Below are 20,453 nucleotides of genomic sequence, written 5' to 3' on the forward strand. Positions count from 1 at the left end.
GGAGAGAGAGAGAATGAATGAATTAATGAATGAATGAATGAATGTGCTTCACGAAGCCCTTTGGGGGGGGGGGGGCCTGAAAAAACACATGGTCAGGCCCGCTCTTTACTGCTTTGCAGAGACCACTCTCTAGTGCGTATCGGCCTATTGCTCCGAGTAAGTATGCGTTACTCCGGAGTAGCTGTAAGTGCGTGTGAGCGTCAGATGGTAGTGGCCACTTATCAAGCAGGGCAGCTCTGCCCTTGTCGAATGTCGCACAGTGCCATATTAAATGATACAGGTTGGGCATTGTAGCCTGCCCACAAAAGGTACACGTGGGTGCCGATGTGAGGAGAGAACGAAATTTTATTTAGTGGCCAACTGGAGTTCTTAGGCATCGTGCAGAAGCCCCTGGGGTGTGGCCGAGTTTTAGGTCAGTTGGACGGCCCAGAGAACTTTCATCCTCCGCGTTGGAGCTGCGCAGTACGGTCTCCCACTGCTCCCTGTTATTAACATGGCGACCTCGTGTGGCTGCCTACGGGCTCTGGTTGTAGCCCCACTTTATACTCCTCTCTACCGCGGCCGCCACTCTTCCGAGTCGTGTATACTGCCGTGCGGCGTCTATCTCCCCCTGTCATTGCGCAATGCCGCGCGCTCTCCGGCGGCCACCTGTGCGGTGCACTAGAGCCTGCGCTGTGATTGCCGTAGCTGCGCTATAATACAACGTCATTCTCTATACCGACCAATCGTGTGTGTCCGTAGTCTGAGACGTGAAGATCGGGTCACTGTCCTTTTAAATGAACATAGCAAATTTCCAATATAGCTCAACCGCAACGTAGCAAATTGATTGATTGATTGATTGATTGATTGATTGATTGATTGATTGATTGATTGATTGATTGATTGATTGATTGATTGATTGATTGATTGATTGATTGATTGATTGATTGATTGATTGTAGGGTTTAACGCGCCGACGCAGCGCAGGCGATGAGGCGCGCCGTAGTGGAGGGCTCCGGATTAGTTTTGACCACCTGGGGATCTTTAACGCGCGCCGAAATCTCGAACACACGGGCGTTTTCGCTTTTCACCTCCATCAGAAAAGCGGCCGCCGCGGCCGAGAATCTAACCCGCGTCCTAATATAGCAAATCCAACCAGGCCGCCAGCTTCACTGAACGCCTCTTCCCAGAGTGGAAGGGCTCCGATTTTTTTTTGCATTTGGTAGTTCTAAATTTTTCAGGGGACAGCCGTGTCTGTGAGGTTACCACGGTTTCGAGAGCGCGCCGCCCGATTCAACAACGCTGTAAAGGTAGCTTCATTGCAAAGGTTCATGCGGTTAGGCGTGATCTCCAGAACTTGAAGCGGAAGAAAACAATACAACATCATTGTTTTAAAACCAATCGCTAACAATGCATTCCAATTCCACTTGGCCACGAAAAAGCTGAATACAAAAAAAAGGAGCAAATTCTGTGGGAGCTGTTCGCACAAAAAGAATCGTTTTACAGAGGTGTTCACTCCGAAAGCACGCCTCGGCACATAAAAAAAAAGAAATTGACGCAATAACGTGTTGTCAGTAACTGTGTGTGTGTTTTCAGCATACTCCAGCCATCGTCTGTCCGCTGTGTTCACATCTTTATTTTCGGAATTTCCTTTAAACTTCCTATTACAACGAAGATCCGTACTCTGCTAAACAACCACAGTAATTAGCTACGACCCTTGGGAATGTCGTGCGCTGACGCTAGTAATACGTCATGACGGCTACTAAAATCAATTTCCTGGTACTTCCAGTACTAGGCATGAGCGCCGAGTGAATCTCGGACTTCTCGGCGAGGAAAAAAAAAAGGAACACTAAAAACGCCCGTTTCAAATGGTCTTGAGGCAGACGAGGAAAATGAGTTTCTTTGACGTTGGAAAATTACCTCATACATGACTGTCGAAACCTCACTAGGAAAGCAAGGACCGCTGTCACGCTACCAGTCGAATTAAAATGTTAGCCTCTTTTTTTACCGTTCCCTTTAAGTTTCGGCATTTTTTCGTCGAATCTGCCTTAATATGACCAAAGCTCCCTTCTTTCTTAGAAGAGGAGGACTGTAGAGTTCAGGTCGTAATAACAGCCTCAACAGCCATACGTACGTAAGTACAGCCAGACAACATAAATACACAACAAAGGAATTCTCGGAACTATATTAATAACACCCCTCCGTCTAACGTCAAAGCTGGTTAATCGCGAAGCTTTGTCGTGGTGGATTCCTTGGTTGGCCAATTCCACACTGCGAGTATGTGTTACTCTGGAGGTATACGGACACCTTTTCTAGAATACCCACAGCAACCCTCGGGCGTTCACTCAGTAGGCCTAACGTTTTAGTTTGGGGTGTATACGGCGCGAATCGGTACGTGCCGTTCAGACAGATTTTTTTTTTTTTTTTTTTTGAGTGGGTTCGGTTTGAGGTGTTAAATCCCATGATGTGACGTTAGGCCTCAAAATGAGAAGTTAAGCCTAACGCCTTGCAACCAACAGCCTTACACGCATAGCAACGCCCTCCTTATCCTACGTCGGCCTGTGGGTAACGGCTGTCGATGTTCACGTCACAACATGACGTTAGGCCTATTTACGTCGCGCTGCCGCACGCCAGCATCACCTCCTTCCTCTGCCACACATCATGCAACGCTCCGCAGAGGGGGCGGCGTAAGGGAGCTGCCACCAAGCTTCGCAGGGAAGCGTTTTAATTTAGCGACACTTCACCCACAATCATCATCCTCATCGTCACATAAAGTTGGCTCTCCTGCGGGGCGTATTCGCGTAACAGATGCCGTCAGTGAGAACACTACAGCTTCGCTTTAATAAAGCACACTGGAAATGGATTAAGTAAACTACGCAGAATGGTCAGCACGTTGGTATCACGCGGGCTGACTTTGTTATTTCTGAGTTCACTTTAAGATTAGTCTTACCAAGGAAAAAATCGCCAGGAAAGACACTTCTCCGCAAATATTGACCCACACACAAAAAAAATTAAGGCCACAGTGTTCTTCCACCAGACCAACTATCTATAAAACAGTGGAAAAAAAAATAACTACAGTAGCCGACCGTTTTTTTTTTCGGACTCCGAAAATTCTGACTTGCGGGATATTCCGGACTTTCGCGAGGAACCGCCAGTTGTCCCATATGAGTAATGTATATGAACAACGGACATTTTGGACAAAATAAAGCGAAAAGTTCAATTTTTCGGACAAAACTTTCCGCGACAGAGCGCCGGTGCGACTCCAGGACGACGCCATTTTAAAGCCTAACCACCTGGCTAGCAACGGATGGCTTCACTCTCGCCTGGGTAACCGACTTTGATCTTTCGCAACATTTCGAGAGTTTGCTGCAGTGGACAGCAACATGGCGTTGTGCGCGGAGCCAACGGACGACGAGATCGTGCGCAAAGTGACAGCGCCGCCGCAAAGCGACTCTGGCTCCGAAGAAGACACTCCCCACCGCCCGCAACCGTCAACGCAAGGATTGCAAACGTTTTGGCGTTGTTGTCCAATGTTTAGGAAGAAAACGTGACGCTTGCAGAGATGCAAGTACACGTTCTCACATGAAGGAGGATGTTTAACGCAAGGAACGATTCGCGACTTCTTCAACCTCAGCTAAATGAAACGGAGTTCGGTTTTGCGACTCGCAGATTTTCCGGACTGCTCTTTTATTCGGACTATTTTTCGTTCCCCTCATGGTCCCAACAATCGGCCGGCTCCTGCATCCTATATTTAGAGCTATAAACATTAATAAAGTAATGAGCAAGTGTTAGCTGAACGTTTGGTCTATTTACAGCTCTTTATTGTGCTTTTTTTTCAAGAGCGAGGCTCTTTAGCAAATCGCTATTTTTTATGTCCGCAGGTAAAAATACCAAGAAAATTCCGAGCGCGCGCGCGTGAGCGCGGGCCTCACTGCGACCGCCCGGCAGTTACCAAAACCAAGAAAATGCCTAGCGCTGGTGTGTGCCTGCCTTGCGCGACCGCCCAGCGTCCCCGGCGCACGCTTGTCAAGCAAAGCATACCCACTTAGGGTGATTGACCAAAATTACAAAAAAAAAAACTGCAGCGTTCGCCGTAATCGTGGCAACCTTTGCTCGAAACGAGGAAGACACGTCATAGTATACGCCCCTTCAAGGTGATGTCCAATGATTATCACACAAAAAAAATGAAAAAAAGGCTCACAACTAGAGCAACAATGATGGAGTAAAGCGGCAGCGAAGATGAAGCAAATCGGCGGAAATTCTGGACTAAAACCATCGTGATGGTCGTGAAGGTTGCGTACAGCTTCACTATTCACTCAGTGTGAGCTTCCTCCATCTTTTTTTCCGCGGGGACGCGTGTAAGGAAGTTTATAACTAATGTAGGAACGTGCAGTGTTTGTGAGGGCCAAATGATAGGATCTTCGCGAAGACAAATGGCGACACTGTTCCCTGCGCATCGAGTAATACTGACAGATTGACACTTCGCCTTGCAGTCAACTCAAAGTACTCGTCTTGTATTAAAGCCGTCGCCAAGAATTACGTCTCACCAAACAAAGAAATTTAGCGCATCACGTGCTGTCTCCGACTATGAAAAGTATTTTGTCATGTACCTTTCTTTAATGTCTTTTTTGTTACGGCCTGTCAAATGGTGCGCGATGCCGCTGAAACCGATACCTACTTTTTTTTTTCTTCCCACCAAAAAGCGCAACTTCCTCGTTGAAAAGGAACTATATTCTTATATCACGCCAAACGAGGCAGTCCGGTTCACTGGGCCTCATAGCATGAGAATGCTCGTTTTTCCGCCTTCCCTAAATATTCGTAAGAGCTAAAGCAGCCTTTAGAGCTGCGCGGGAGGATCGCGAAAGGGAGGAATGGAAGCTGAAATATTTACCCATAAGTTGAGCGGTTGCCGGGACGTCGTCAGGCTCTTCGAAATATGAAGCTTGAAAATGCGGGAACGCGGAGAAGATTGCTTTCATCGCATCACTACGCATTTCGGCATATAAGTGATTTTTTACGAGAGCTTAGAATAACAAATTTGCTAGTTCACCACGGGACAAGAAAAACAGCAAACGGAATTTTTAAAAAACGCGTACCCGATTCTCGCTCGTCTTTTTCGGGATGTCACCGCTGGCACCGTGCCTAAATAACGTATCGGGACCAGCTGGAAATGGCCGGCGCACTGCCCCGACGTCGTGAAAGGGAGGAGTGTACGTGTGCCTATATATATATATATATATATATATATATATATATATATATATATATATATATATATATATATATATACCACCCCCAAGCACAGGAAACAAAAATACCTAAACATAAATACCCCGGAAAGTGGAGGGGAAAATCGCCCCGCCGGTAGCGTAGTGGTTATCGCACCAGACCGATATATTCTGGAGGTCGTGGGTTCGGATCCCACCTGGTGGGCATTTTTTCTCCACTTTCTTTCTTTCTTTCCAAATTCTTTATCTGTTTCAATGACCTACCACATCCGCCCCTTGGCTTTCCGAGGTTTTCTTGACTGCCAACCCTTATTTCTGTGTTATTTTCAACGAACCCCTCATTTCCTATTCTGCTTCGCTACATATACAATCAAACCCGTTTATAGCGAACTGCAATATGCACTTCGATTAGTTCGATATATCCAATAGTTCGATATAGCCAAACCCGCCTATAACGCGCTGATTGTTACGAGTTCGCAATCCGCGGGAGCCCTGCCCCCTACCCAACTCCACCATCCCGCATGCAGAAACGAACACAGTAACGTAGTCATTACCACACCCAAAATAATGCATTTATTGCAAGTAATAAAGCTACTTTCTGCCCCAATTGCCTACTTTGCAAAAAAAAAAAAAGCGGTGATTTTTGTTTTCACTTTTGTTTTGCCGGCTTCAACTAGCATAGCATTCTCTACACGAAACATTGTTTGCACCAGTTCAAGTCCGCGTCCTCCAAAATCGAAGAAGCATTGGCGGAGCACATCGACTGCCGAAAGCGCTTCATTACAATCGTCGGACGGCTTTCACTCGCGACATCATCGGGTACATTGGCGAACTCTTCCCACAGTTCACCAATGCTGCTGTCTTGGTCCGGACTCGCTGACTGGGCGGGTTCCATCATGAGTCCCGCGCGTCGGAAACAGTTACGGAAAGTGTCGGGCGTCACGTCGCTCCGTGCGAGGCGCAATGTCTCAGTCGCGGCTCTTGCTCCGTGGTCGCGGCCAATCCACATCTCAATCGCCGCTTCGAGACCATGCATTTCGGCGGCCATTCTAGGCGCACAGAGTTCGATATATCCGATGTGAACTTCGTTATAAGGAATATGTTTCCCATGTGTTTCCGTAACTGAAATAGTTTTGTTCGATATATAGCATAATTCGCTCTATCCGGGTTCGTTATAGTCGGGTTTGACTGTATATATATATATATATATATATATATATATATATATATATATATATATATATATATATATATATAGAGAGAGAGAGAGAGAGAGAGAGAGAGAGAGAGAGAGAGAAAGAAATGCCGGCAGTCTACAACGCCAAAGAAGGCATAGGGGAATGGTTAGACTATTTTTTACCGTTAGTGACGTCACATTTTTTTTTATTAATTACGTGTGAAAGAAAGAAAGAAAAACACGCGCCCAGAGTGGGGACCGAACCAACGCCTTTCGATCCCCACTCGAGTGCGGTCCCCACTCTGGGCGCGTGTTTTTCTTTCTTTCTTTGTCACGTAATTAATCAAACAAAATAATGTAACGTCACTAACAGTAAAAAATGGTCTAACCATTCCCCTATGCCTTCTTTGGCGTTGTAGACTGCCGGCATTTCTTTCTGTATTTTCTAACGAGCCCCTCATTTCCAAACCCTATATATATATATATATGTATATATATACAAGAAAAGTAAACTTCGAACAAGGTAGAAACCACGATTGTTGCCAACGTTTCAGCAGAGACTTGCTTTCGTCAGGGCCTGACGAAGGCAAGTCTCTTTGCTGACACGTTGGCAACAATCGTTGTTTCTACCTTGTTCGAAGTTTTCTTTTCTTGTGTTCTCTACCATCTTCAAAGTTTCACTGCACCCTATATATATATATATATATATATATATATATATATATATATAGAGAGAGAGAGAGAGAGAGAGAGAGAGAGAGAGAGAGAGAGAGAGAGAGAGAGAGAGACAGACAGACAGACAGACAGAGAGATAAGAATCAGAATAGAAAATGAGGGGCTGGTTGAAATAAGACGTAAGACAGAAATAATGGTTGGCAGTGAAGAAAACCTCGGAAAGCAAGGGGGAGAATGTGGTAGGGGTCATTGAACCAGATAAATAATTTGGAAAGACAGAAAGTGGAGAAAAAATTCCCGCCGGGTGGGATCCGAACCCACGACCTCCAGAATACGCGTCTGGTGGAATGACCTCTACGCTACAGGCGGGGCTGTTTTCCCCTCCACTTTCTGGGGTATTTATGTTAAGGTATTTTTTGTTTGCTGCGCTTGGGGGTGGTAGCCAGCGCCACTCGGACTACACAGGGTGAAGGGGGCCTTCTTTTTAACACCCGGGCCGTGACTGGAGTGTCTATGACATGTCGAGAGTGGTCGACCAGCGTTGAACCCTCTTAAGCTACCTATGGCACGAAGACTGCCAGAACAGACCCTCGCTATGCATGTAGCGAATCAGAATGGGAAATTTTGGAGGTCATGGGTTCTGGACGTCGTGGGTTCGGATCCCACCAGGCGGGCATTTTTTCACCACTTTCTTTCTTTCGAAAATTCTTTATCTGTGTTAATGACCTACCTCCTCCTCCCCCTTTGCTTTCATTGGCATTCTTGACTGCTAATCTTTATTTCTGTATTATTTTAACGAGCCCCTCATTTCCCATTCTGATTGGCTACATGCATAGCGAGGGTCTCTGTTCTGGTAGTCTTGGTGCCATAGGTAGCTTAAGAGGGTTCAACACTGGTCGACCACTCTCGACATGTCGTAGACGCTCGAGTCACGGCCCGGGGGTAAAAATAGGAGGTCCCCTTCACCCCGAGTAGTCCGAGTGGCGCTGGCTACCACCCCAGAGCGCAGGCAACAAATCCCATAACATAAATACCCGATAAAGTGGAGGGGAAAAACAGCCCCGCCGGTAGCGTAGTGGTCCTCGCACCAGACGCGTATTCTGGAGGTCGTGGGTTCGGATTCCACCCGGCGGGCATTTTTTCTCCACTTTCTTTCTTTCGAAAATTCTATATCTGTGTCAATGACCTACCGCACCCTCCCCCTTTGCTTTCCTTGGCATTCTTGACTGCCAATCCTTATTTCTGCGCTATATATATATATATATATATATATATATATATATATATATATATATATATATATATATATATATATATAGTACAGAGAGAGAGAGAGAGAATTAGGGGTTGTTGAGGAAATACAGAAAGATAGGTTGGCAAAGGAGGCATAGTGGTAAGGTTACGCTTTTTTTCTCTTACTCACAGATGTCTTCTAACATTTTCATCTTTATTCGCGTTTTAGAGAATACCTACACTAACTCTTAACCTACACTAAAGATGACCACTGCCGTATCGAACCCAGCAAAAAAAAAAGATCACCAGCAAAGAACAAGAAAGAAAAAAGAAAAAGCAAACAGCTGCATCTTTCGAAATGACCGCGTGGCATCAAGGCTTTGCTAAGTCATGCAGTTCATCCTTCGCCTGTTCCAGCATTGCTCTTCATACAAGTTCCGAGTCGACAGCAACTCGTTAAGAGAATATATAATAAACTCAAGAAGAAAAGCGGCTGCGTGGGTGGAAGCGATTGTGCGCGAACTATACTTCCAGCTCGGAAAATGAGAAACATTCGCACTGTGAACACGTGCGTTTCATAAGCCTCGAAAAGCGTCTCCCGTGTCACCTCTTTCGTCTCTTCAATTTGAAGCCGCCGTGTTACACGACGCCTCAAGTCAACGCGGCGAAGTAAAGCGGCAGTTTCTATTTCCTTTTTTCAGCCTTCGTCCGGAGTTTGCGCGAAAAATTTCCCCCCGCCCCTTTTATTTTCCCCAGCAACTTAATAAGCGCGCAATCAGCTGTAGCCGGAAGCGAAGGCGGCGGGAAGCAAAAGAGCCAAGACGAGTCGCTCTTCGGAAGGAAGGAAAGACCGAAGCGAGCGAGCGGAGGGCTTTAAATTGCGCCTCTTAGGCTTCGCTCACGCGTGTCCCTTTTCATCCCCTGCAACTTTAACAAGTGGCGGGTTCGCGACAGAGTGGATTTATTTAAAAAAACGCTGCGTTTCCGCCCGAGGGCTGCGCTCCGTGTCAGCAATAGAATTCCTCGGTCCCACTCGGCGGACTTACTCCGTTATGTGCGTCTCTTCCGGCGCACTAGGCTTTCGAGAGGCCCTCGGATATTTACTTAGACGTCCATATGCATACAGTTGCAGTTAGCTGTTCTTATTGGTTGTTACTATTGGTGGATCTCGCTTTACTCGGTTCTCAAACATTGATTTCGAACTCTGAGGTCAACGCCAGTGGCCGTCTCCTATTCGTGGTCCCGGCCGACGCCGTGCAGCTACAAACGTGTTCTTACTCACACGTCTGTAGGAATGCACGCGTACTGCGGGTTACGCGTGCATAAAAACACCCATCGACTTTGATTATGTTCTATCATTCTAACCGACTCCTCTAAAAAGAAAATAACCTCGATTTTTTCCCCGTATGTTTTTAGAGCCTTTGTATGCGAATTTCATCGAAAGACAGAAGCAGCGAATCAAGCCTCTTTCGGCAAACGTGCGTTTCTGTACAGCTTCTAGCGTCCTTTTCTTAACGAAAATATCTGATCGCATCCCTTGGCCCGTACTGTCGTCTCAGAGAATTTCCCACAAATGCGTGGCATTCTTACTCCACTTGTCTGAATTGTGAGGTCAATATGGCTATGAGTAGCGAAAGGCGTTGGATTATTTTATTTTTCGAGTTTTCTTTTGTTTGTTTTCTACAATGATGTAAATTTATACCATTATAACGATGCAGTGCATTTCCTTCACTATGTTTTTACCCGAAGATGCAAGGCGTACTGCAGAGTTGGTCCGTTTACGCTATTTTTATTTGTATTTCGAACGCAATTTTGCGGACTGTCCTTGTTTAGACTTCGGTTTATTTTTTTTTTTTTGGAGGTAGTGTGCATAAGATGCATATTTTTTTATTTTGGCAGATCGTTTTCGTCATAATTTTGTTTTTATATATTCTTATTTTCTTTTTTGTTTGCTTTTAAATTTTGTCAGATAAATTATCCCCATTCACGCTATTGTAAATGTCACAGGTGTTGCTTCCACCAAATCTGCATTTTTTGTGGAAACGCAGGGAGTTACATGGTTCTTCATTTTCGCTATATTTCTATTCGTATCTCGAACGTGTCTTTTTTTTTCTTTTTTGCGGACTTTTCACGCTTATTCTCAGTTTTGGGGGGAGATGTACAAGATGCATATTTTTAATGTTCTCAGATCTTTTTTATTTTATTTTTTCTATTTTTCTTTTTTTCTGGTGTTTCAAAATTCTGTTCGACAAGTACTGTGTTACTTTCGCCAGTTATGCATTATTGCGGAAATGCACGGCGTTAAACGGTCCTGGCTGAGTGGAGGGGAATGAGGGGTGGGGGGGGGGGGGTCTTCTCGGCAAAGCCTGCTACGCATTCATAACAGGAGTTACGCGTGTTAGAAATAGGAAGCGAGCGTTTTGCATTAGGGAGCAAACTCAATTGGAGAATGCCAACTCGGGCAGGGTATGTAATGCGTACAATTGACCGTCGTTGGACCACCAGCGTAGTGGAGCGAATACCGAGAGAAGGGAATAAAAGTAGATGAAGGACGATGAATCCATGGAGGAGTGAGATGCGGTAATTTGATGACAAATAATGGATTCGGACAGCGAAGAACAGGGCAGCTGGGAATCAATGAGAGATGCCTCCGTACTGCAGTGGACATAAATAGGGTAACGGCGATGATGATGATGATTACAATGATGGCTGTAGTGGTGAGATTATCTTCAGTTGTGGCGGAGAGAAAATATTCACAACAGTCCTGCTATCTGCGCAAAAAAAAAAAAAAAAAAACAGTACGGCACTTCGGACATACTGGAGGGTTGTCAGAAAACCCTATATGCTACCCACGGTCGATAAGGTACCTTCCGTCCCTTCGCGCCCACCTTACTTCCCCTCGTATACGCAAGCTTCTTTATATCGACTTCGCATCCTATTTCTCTGGCGGCCCGTATGCGAAACGCGAGATGTCACATACAGTCGCGGAGGACGACCATGTCCGGTACCGGCATAAATATGCAAGCATAGACGGCCACTTGCGTATAGGGAAGCGAATCTCTACGCTCGAGGACGACATAGCGGGAGAAAAAAAAAACATCCTGAGATGTATTGACGTCCAGCCATCGGAACTGGCCGTCCGTCTTTCCCGCACGACGCAGGTCTGAAAGACCCAGGAAACATATATCGTTATTTTCTTTAACTTTTGTTCGTACAATGCGTACCTCTACGAGTACACCACATCAGGCATACAGGTCCGTCTTCGGTTGCATCCATTTGCGATGTAATATTCCAGCCTGGCTCCGTCGGAAACAGCTGATCGCGAAACTCCCGCTACAGTGTTCGCTGGCAGAGTTGCCCCTCGCGACAGACAGTGCGTATTCTCTTCTCTTCAAATTGTCTTCAAAGCCGGGAAATATGCATCTGGGACTCGCTTCAAACTCCACACGCGAAGTTAGGTAGCTGTGTATACAGAATCGAGGGCATAAAGTGACCGGAGGACGCGGGCCAGGCAATGAGAGCTTCGACCCACCTCCCGTTCCATGTTTGCCGAGAGTTTCGAGCCCTCGCCTGCGCGGAACTGGTGTCGTGACAGCCTGACGACGGTGCACGGGAAAGGCGGCGGTCTGTGTATACACTGGGAGCACACACACCGGCCTAAGCACCTGCCGCGATGACTGCAAACACGCTGTCCAACGGCGCAACGAGTGAGTGAGTCGCCGCCACTGAGATGAAGACGAAAGACCCGCTCCACCCTCCTCGCCGCCTTCTATGGTAGTATTCATGTCGTTGCGCGTATACTCGCAGCTGCCGCTGTTGTGCGTCCGCGTGTATGTGTGTGAGAGCTCAGCTTCTGAGGCAGGAACAATCCCTTCTCTTTCCTCTGAGAACACGAACGATCGCTAAAGCATTGCGTTTGCCTCAGTAGCCACGCTAGTAAGCGATCACACGGCAGTCGAATGTGCTGCGGACGTTGGCGCAGCTGCGTCGAAGGTCGGGGCGAGGCATTTTCTCTGCAATGTGTAGATAATGTGTGTACTTATATATGTGTGTGTACTTTACTAGAAGTAGAAGACCGATCGCCCAGTAGATCGAAGGACATTTGGTGGCAAAAAAAAATGAAGTGCGCCGCCAGGGTAGATGGGCAAGGGAGAGGATAATTTATTAGAGCAGACGCTTCTAACAGACACTAAAGAGTGAGTGTGTGTGTGTGTGTGGGGGGGGGGGGGGGGGTGCCGGTATAGAAATGATTAAAGAAAAAACAAGAGTCACTGCAAAAGTGATGACCAGCGATCTAGATTTTCAGGTGCGACTAAGTCGGTAATCTTATGACTAGATAAAACAAGAAGCAAGCAAGCAAGCAAGCGAGGGAAAACAAAAGAAAACGGACCATCTCCATTAACATGAAACTTAAGTGTATTCAAAGATTGCAAGTCCCTTCTTGCCACGCGGCGCACGCTGATATTCGCGACATCCCAATTACGAAGGCCGAAGAGAAGTGAAATTCGAAACGGAGAACTGAGAATTTTTAAGCTAAAGCGAACACGGAGCGAAATACAAGCGAGCAAGCGAGCGCGAACTAAAAACGAATGTCCCGGTGTGTTCTTTTGGTACGCGTTTTTCCCCATGGAAATTAAACGTTCCAGCGCGAGACGTTCGAAGACGAGTGTCCCGGTGTCTTTTTTTAGGGCGGGTTACATTCTAGCGCGAGGCGTTGGAAAACGAGTGTACTGGTGTTTTAGTAGCATAACCCCATGATAATACGACGACGAAAGACGATGACGTAAGACGCCGACAGCCCGAGCCCCCAAGGTGCTCCGCCACTAAAAAAAACTTCGTTGAAATAGAAGGCCTACGTACGGCCCGGACGACCCGTACGGGACGACCCGGCCGGACGACCCGCTCCGCCCATCCGCTGTCAACGCGCGCTTGCAGTGCGCGAGTTTGTCCGCGCAACAACCAGCCCCGACCAGACCAACCAGATTGACTAAGGTCATTACCAAGCCAACCGAACGAAATTAGGGAGTCATAAACGCCCCTCACCTCTATTCCACAGGAAACAAATTAGTGACCCCGGTACAAAGCAAAAAATCTTGGTAGTGAGTGTTCAGTTTTTGGGACATGCATTCATCGCACCTCCATCACCACGCCCATCTATTTAAACACTAACGAACACATTTATACACTATATCAATCACCATAGTGCTACCAAGTTTATTAATAAGAAGGATTTAACTTGCACAATAGTTATTTATAGTTAAACAACGAAGTGGAAGAGAGAGAATAACTTTAATGAAGACCAGCAATGTGAGCCGAGCCGGCCCGCTGGCTTGCTACGCTAGATGATACAAGAAAAACAAAAAGAAAAAAAGAAAAAAAATGTTAAAACGAAAAGATGTCATTTGATGCGCCCAAGATTTTCAATCACAAAACTCTGTCCAGTTCTGTGCTCCAACGACACTCCAAGAGAGCTTTGATTGCACGAGTAGCAAGGTCCCCAAAACAGCCTCAGTTCAAGTCCAGCACCAAGGTGCCTGCACAAAGATAATATGAGTTTCTGTCTGTGCACGGTGTTCTTTGGGCACTAGCATATAACATCACGAATGTCTTCTCGTGAGCCACATGTGGAACAAAAAATTATGGTTGATTCCTCTGTCATAGGAATCGGTAAAACACGAAAGCGAAATGTGCAGTGAAATCTGCAGATGAGCATGATTTGCGGGTCGGCGGCTGTCTTGTGGGTGTGCTTGACGAGCGATGTCCTGCTGGCGGGTCACTTCGGCAAAAGTGTACTGGCGTCATTTCCGTGACGGATATGACTACAGTGAAATCTTGGTGTATCCCGGCATAAAACACTTTCGTGTTAAAATATAAAACCCGAAAACGAACAACCCTAAGTATAACTTACTCTTTGGCTCTAAAGTTTGCTTCCCCGCAAGAAGATCCTGTGTGCATGGATGCATCCTTTACAGGCCGCTTGCTTCGTTGTACTGGCATAACTTCCATGACGGATATGACGTCACTGAAATATTTGTGTATCCCGGAATAAAACACTTTCGTGTTAAAATGTGAAGATGCCTGGACGCAGAAAGCGTACTATCTGAAGTATAAATTTGACAGTACATATACGCCGAACAGACATACCGCGAAGAAGATTCTCCACACACGCAAAATAACTTGGAATGCGAAAATACGAATTTTCCGAAGACAGTAACTGCCGGAAGCAATTTCGGTCACGCCACCTACCGGATTACGGAGACCATGCACCGCTTCCATGGCGGAGGAAACAGCCTCCCGCGCCATTCATCTATTTAATCTCCCTACCATCGACCCATGCCGCCGTTTTCATCGATGCGCCGTCGCAGCTCCGTGCGCGGCGTGGGTCACCGCTCTTCCTTAAAGGTCAACACTACGGAACCAGGAATCTAAGCGCCCCATGCTTTCTCGCAACTACTCCATCAATGGCGCTGTTTGAACTGCGATACCAAGTGGGTTTACGAGAGAGATTGAGAGATTGGTCCACCCTTAATTCCTCATATTCGCAGCACTGAACTCCTTCATTCTTGTTGCGATTCACGAATGGCCAGGCGCTGACCCAGTGTGTTACTCCTCTTTTTTTTCTCTCCTCTGTTTCTTCCCCTTTTTTTCCCTTTCTTCACCTTCATCGTAGATAATTATTCATGTGCGCCCTGAAGAAAAGATTTGGTCAACGTGGCATCATCACCCGCGCTTCGCTAACAGTCGACGTCTCGCCTCTCATTAGCCGGAGGACGAGATTGCGGAATCGGACCTCTACCACGCCCTTTATAATAGGGATGTTTTTTTAGACCAAACTGGCTGCACTGAGTGTAAGGTCGGCCCGGCGGGGCTAACACACATGACGCTACCCCGGCAGCTTTAGTGTAGCCGATGTAGGAATCCGCACGGTTTTGGATCGCAGGATGACGAGACCGCTTACACTGTCCATTGTCCATTCAGCGAGAATGGATTGTCCATGGTCCTTTCCTGAATAGCGGCGATGACGCGCGCATTACACCCCCAATTGAGGAGCAGATTGAGGAATCGCGTGCATGTACGTGATGGCGTATGTATGAACGCAACCACCACCTGCCACCATATTGCCTGATTGTTGTTGTCGTCGCCATCGTTGTTGTTGTTGTTGTCGTCGTCGTCGTCGTAGTTGTAGTTGTTGTTGTCGTCGTCGTCGTTGTTGTTGTTGTAGTTGTAGTTGTAGTTGTAGTCGTCGTTGTCGTCGTCGTCGTCGTCGTTGTTGTTGTTGTTGTTGTTGTTGTTGTTGTCGCCGTCGTCGTCGTAGTTGTAGTCGTCATCGTTGTTGTTATAGTTGGTTGGTTGGTTGGTTGTATCCTTCAGTCATGGCGCGTACCCACGCGGGGGATTGGCCAAGAAGCTGCCTGTAATTATTAGGCTGTGACCCGGTTTATTTTAGAGAGAGAGAGAGAAAAGTGAAGTACGAAAAAAATATTGAGAGAAGGAAAAGCAAATCTTTGGATAGAACAGGATAGTCAGGAAAAAAATTGCGAATGACGATATAGCTGTCTAGCAGAGCATCCGGCCTGTCGCCGCAACAAAGGAGTGAAAGGCGATCGTAGTTGTTGTGGTCGTCGTCGTCGTCGTCGTCGTCGTGGTTGTTGTTGTTGTTGCTGCGGTTGTTGTTCAGCCTCTTGCGGCGGTCAAGTATTCCTTGGCTGCTGAAGTGGCAGGATAAGCCTGGAAAGTCTTTTTTTCTTACGTGGATAATTCCAACTTTGGACTTTCGGTCACGTTTAAACTGGCGATGGTCTGTCGAACGAAGTTTAGGCTTGGTTTCGTAACATTCCTCGCAAGATTGACCAATCAGGAACGAGCGCTTGCGACTCGCGACTTATAATCTTTCTCTTCAGATAGACCAATCAGAAGCGTGCACTTGTGACGACCTGTGGCCTGTGACTTGGTATATATGGCGTGACTCGCCCTATGCGGTCACCCGCCAATCCTCCATTGCCCCCTCTCGGCTGACGCGTGCATTGTCAAGGCTCTGCGCTACACAGGTAGTTTGGCGGGGGGTAAGCGGGTGAGTTTTCACCCCCGTCGCCTCCGCCACAAATGGTTTAACAAATAGCCCAAGGAAGTGCACGTGAATAAATACATGCTGCACTCGTGAGTGCGCGTTCCTGCGTGCGTTCTCGAAGTTACAGAAGGAAAGCGAGGAACGGATGGAAGGAGGGAGCGCCGAAAAGCGCCCGACTCGTATGACCTAATCATTGAATGGGCACTCCTTTTCGGGAGATGACTGCATGCCCATGACGACAGCCCATTGAGCTTCAATCAAGCCAGAATCCCTGGTTAGGCCGGTTACACGAATCCCACCGACGAAGCTAAGAATTAGACGGCGACTGGCTGAGAAAAGAGAAGAATAGCGATCAAAGAAAACACACAGAAACAACGGCGCGCGTAAAAAAAAAACTGCCCGCGAAACGGCGCACACGAGGAAGAAGACAGCTACGAAAAGCACGCGTCGACGAAGACGGAAAGCAGGGGAAAGCAGAAATTGAGGGGAACGAGGAGAAGAGGCGGAATGCGTCGCACGTGCGTGAACCGGGCTCAGTCTCCAGTTTCGCATTAATATATTGATCGCGCCTGGCAGCGGCAGCAGCAGCAGCAGCAGCTAAGGAGGCGGCGGTAGCGGCGGCACCGATAGATGAGCGACAACCTGGAACCCACCAGCGCACGAACGCCGCGCCTGCTTCGTTCAATACATACGCGGCCAGGATATATACGGTGCGCCGCGTGGCGTCGCATTGTATAGGTCGATATATATATATATATATATATATATATATATATATATATATATATATATATATATATATATATATATATATATATATATATATATATATACTGGCACAAAGTTTTCGATCGGAACAAATGGAAGGTACTAATCGTTGTAGGTTGGAAACGGTGCTAGCGTCCTTTGGAGGTAAAACATGAGCCGTTGAAACGGTAATGGTGAAAAGGTGAAAATCAAAAACAAAAACACCAGACCAACGAAGGGAATCGGAGTTGTAAAGAGAAGAGGGGAAAATGCTTAGTAGAAAATGCTTAGCAGCACCTTTTGGAAACTCCGCAATGTAGTTCAAAACGCGGTAGCGTTGACGCATATTTTTATTTATTTATTTATTTATTTTCAAAACTGCCAGTCTCGGGCGAGACCATAGCAGGTGGGCATTCATACAATTTCAGCCGATCGTACGGCGGTTGCGAATGTCGTGGGTAAAAAGGAAATGTGGGAAAGTATTCGCTGCACGTGGCTGGCAATAAAGGAAATAAGAAAAGTGTGGCAGCGGCAAAACTAAACGACGCATGCAATCAAACTGGTGACCTATTTATCTGAAAGTAACTGCACGCGTGAACCGCCGCTTTGGGCAGTTAAGTCAGATACGTGGGGCAGACCCGGCGATAGTGCCCTGGGCGCGAGCCCTTGACTGAAATGGAAGAGTCTGGGTGGTGGGTTGGAGAAGAACCGCGGTAGTTATGAGGAGGTGGAGGGAGGAACAGTCACTACACCATCCCAACAGTCACCAGCCCATGAGAGGGATTTCGCGTCCAAAGAATGAAAGCTGCATGAGGAAGATGTTGCTCTTCAACCCATCCTCTCCTTCCTGCAGTCAAGCGGTGGATGGAGGCGCGGGAATGAACCACATTTCGCGGATAACCGACGATCACGGCCCGAAATCATGGAAGCTGGCACTGATGAATTAAAACCAAGTTCACAGCGCACTCGTAAAGGAGCGATCCAGAAGGAGACGACGGAGATGAAGTTAAGCGGGAAAACAAAAATAACGAGGAAGTGAAAAAGACAGCGCGAAGAAAAGACGTTCCGCGCCGCGTCCTGCGTAGGACGGGGACGATTGAGACGGCGACGAGCTGTCGGAAGCAGCTGCGCAGCCGTTGTCGTCCGCCGGCCGGGCTTTCTTCCGGGCCAACCTGGGATCCGCGAGACCTCCTTCTAAAAGTGCGGTATTGGGAGGGTCCGCTTGTTTGCGCTGGCGTTATATAAGCGACGCAGCAACAAAAATGGCTCAGGTTTAACCCTTCAAAACCTAGCCATCACGAGCGATAGCAAAGGCTGTGCACACAGTGTTTCGTGAAAGTTTGCCTTTGCTTGAGATTTCGCCGCCTGCCGCCTAGATCTGCTGGATGATTGTATTAGTCTTTTCGTTTGCGCTGAAGGGCACACACTGACGCTCAGCCGGGGAGCCATCGATAAGCGAGGCAGCGGTACCAAGGCGTTAAAGACACCCTGCAACACTTTCGATAAGCGATTTCAAGCTATAGTTATCGCCAGCAAGAAGCGGCACTGAGTGATTTGCTCGTCGCACCAGATACGCCTTGCATTTCTGCTTTGTTCTTGTGGCTTTTTTTAAGTTGCTATCGAAAAGGGTTCATTGCTGCAACTGAAGGAAAACCGGCCAACAGCCGCTACATATGGCCTTAGTGACGCATTTCGAGCCGTCGAAGAACGTCAAGACCGGGAAAGAGGAAAACCTTTTGAGCGAATTTACATGTTATCTGATGGGCATAGAGTAGTAATTCTTGGCTGAGGTAATTTGCGACCCCATAATTTTAGCACTTGGTGTGTTGGGTGACTACGTTCTGCAAGCCTTTAAGATTTAAAAAAAGTTAAGAAAGTGTTGCAGGGTCCCTTTAAAACCGTGCCTAGTCACGTGGTTCGCTTGCGCTGAAGCGCACGCGTAGACGGCCCAGCCATTGCTGAGCGATCACGCGCAGGCAAAGCAGCCATTTCACCCTCACCAAGTCACGTAGCACATCAGAGGTGCGAGGCTCCAAGCAAGCGAAGCGATAAGGAAGAACGACGCAGCGTGCGGACCGGAGACTGAAGTTCACTCGCGACGCGCTGAATGACATTGAAAGATGTAGCGTAATAGAGCTTTCGCTTTAAAAAAGAGGAAGCTAACAACAACGAAACACGATCACCGTCAATGCCGACGCCCAACTTGCAAGGCCGGCCTCCAGCTTTCAAAATGATGGCTTTCCTGCTGGCAACTCATTCGTCTACAGGGAAGTACCCACTCATCTCGTATTATCGGTTGCGTGGCAACTACCGGCTAAAAGATCGCCAAGTTTACGCACACTAACCACGCTAGAAATCGATCATGTTACGCATTACGGCCCAATCATCCCTGCCGTGGAAACCACTCACACGTGAAAAGTGGACCCGCCCCGGAAAGAGTGCCGAATACCCGGATGCGGAGTGGAAATCTATGATACGGAAAGTTCTCTTGGGTGTTAAAAGAAAAATCTACGGAGCACTATACTAGTGATTTATAGACGCAAAATTACCGATCTGCCTATTTCGGTCAAGCTAAGCAGAAAAAGAACCCGCGTACGTGATTTTAGAATTGAGATTACGATGTTCAGTTTTTAATCATACCGAAAGGTTTCGAGGGCGCTCACAAAAGCACGTAGGCTAGCGTTACGAAAGCTCTCCGCGAAAATAATTTTTAAAATTGGCGCGCCCCTGTCGCAATGTTCATTTAAAAAACGGCGCCTCAGGGGCACGCCGCAGGCGACAGCGAGCAAAGGGGAAGTATCTCGACTTCGACGTTAGGCGTGCTCTATGTTATCCATGACAGTGTGAGATTACGATTGCGCTCCTCGTGAGGCACAAAGCGGCGTTCTTTCTGTTGTCTCCCACAGGAAGGTCCGCACGATGCCGTCCTTTGCGGCGGGTCCGACCTACAATGACGAGATGACCGGTATTGTGACCCAGATCCTCACTAGCAGGCCAGTGGAGCCAAAACGGGCTCCGACGGAACGGGATCCGTAATCCGGTTATCCGAAAGAGAGGCCCAATCCGGTCGAGGAACCCCTTTTAACAGCAAAGCTGTTGAGAAAATCGTTTGTGTATGGTGTCCTCAGTTAAAAGTACCAAAAAAATGTCCACCGCTCATGCACGCGTGCCTCGAGCACACGTTCGTCAAGCTAAGCATACCCATTTTGGGAGACTGGCGAGAAAAAAAAATACTCCAGCGTTCGCCGTATCGTGGCGACACTTGCTCGGAACGAGAAAGACACGTCATAGCGTACGCCCCTCATTTGCTCCTCGTGTCGTCGTGCGCATGCGCTCTGCGCCGTAGA

The 20,453-nt window shown here is 47.4% G+C and overlaps 1 protein-coding gene and 1 non-coding gene across 6 annotated transcripts in view; one reads left to right on the forward strand and one right to left on the reverse strand.

Annotated features, from left to right (window-relative positions):
- Positions 1 to 20,453, reverse strand: part of Cask (peripheral plasma membrane protein CASK) — a 708,589-nt gene that overhangs the window by 602,072 nt on the left and 86,064 nt on the right. The window lies entirely within an intron of this gene.
- Trnai-gau (transfer RNA isoleucine (anticodon GAU)) lies at positions 5,337 to 5,411 on the forward strand. The gene has a single exon. It is a non-coding gene; the product is annotated as a tRNA-Ile (tRNA).

This window comes from Haemaphysalis longicornis, unplaced genomic scaffold (assembly GCF_048455015.1).
Source record: "Haemaphysalis longicornis isolate Haplotype H1 unplaced genomic scaffold, Haemaphysalis longicornis Haplotype H1 scaffold_2, whole genome shotgun sequence".
Classification (NCBI taxonomy): Eukaryota; Metazoa; Arthropoda; class Arachnida; order Ixodida; family Ixodidae; genus Haemaphysalis; species Haemaphysalis longicornis.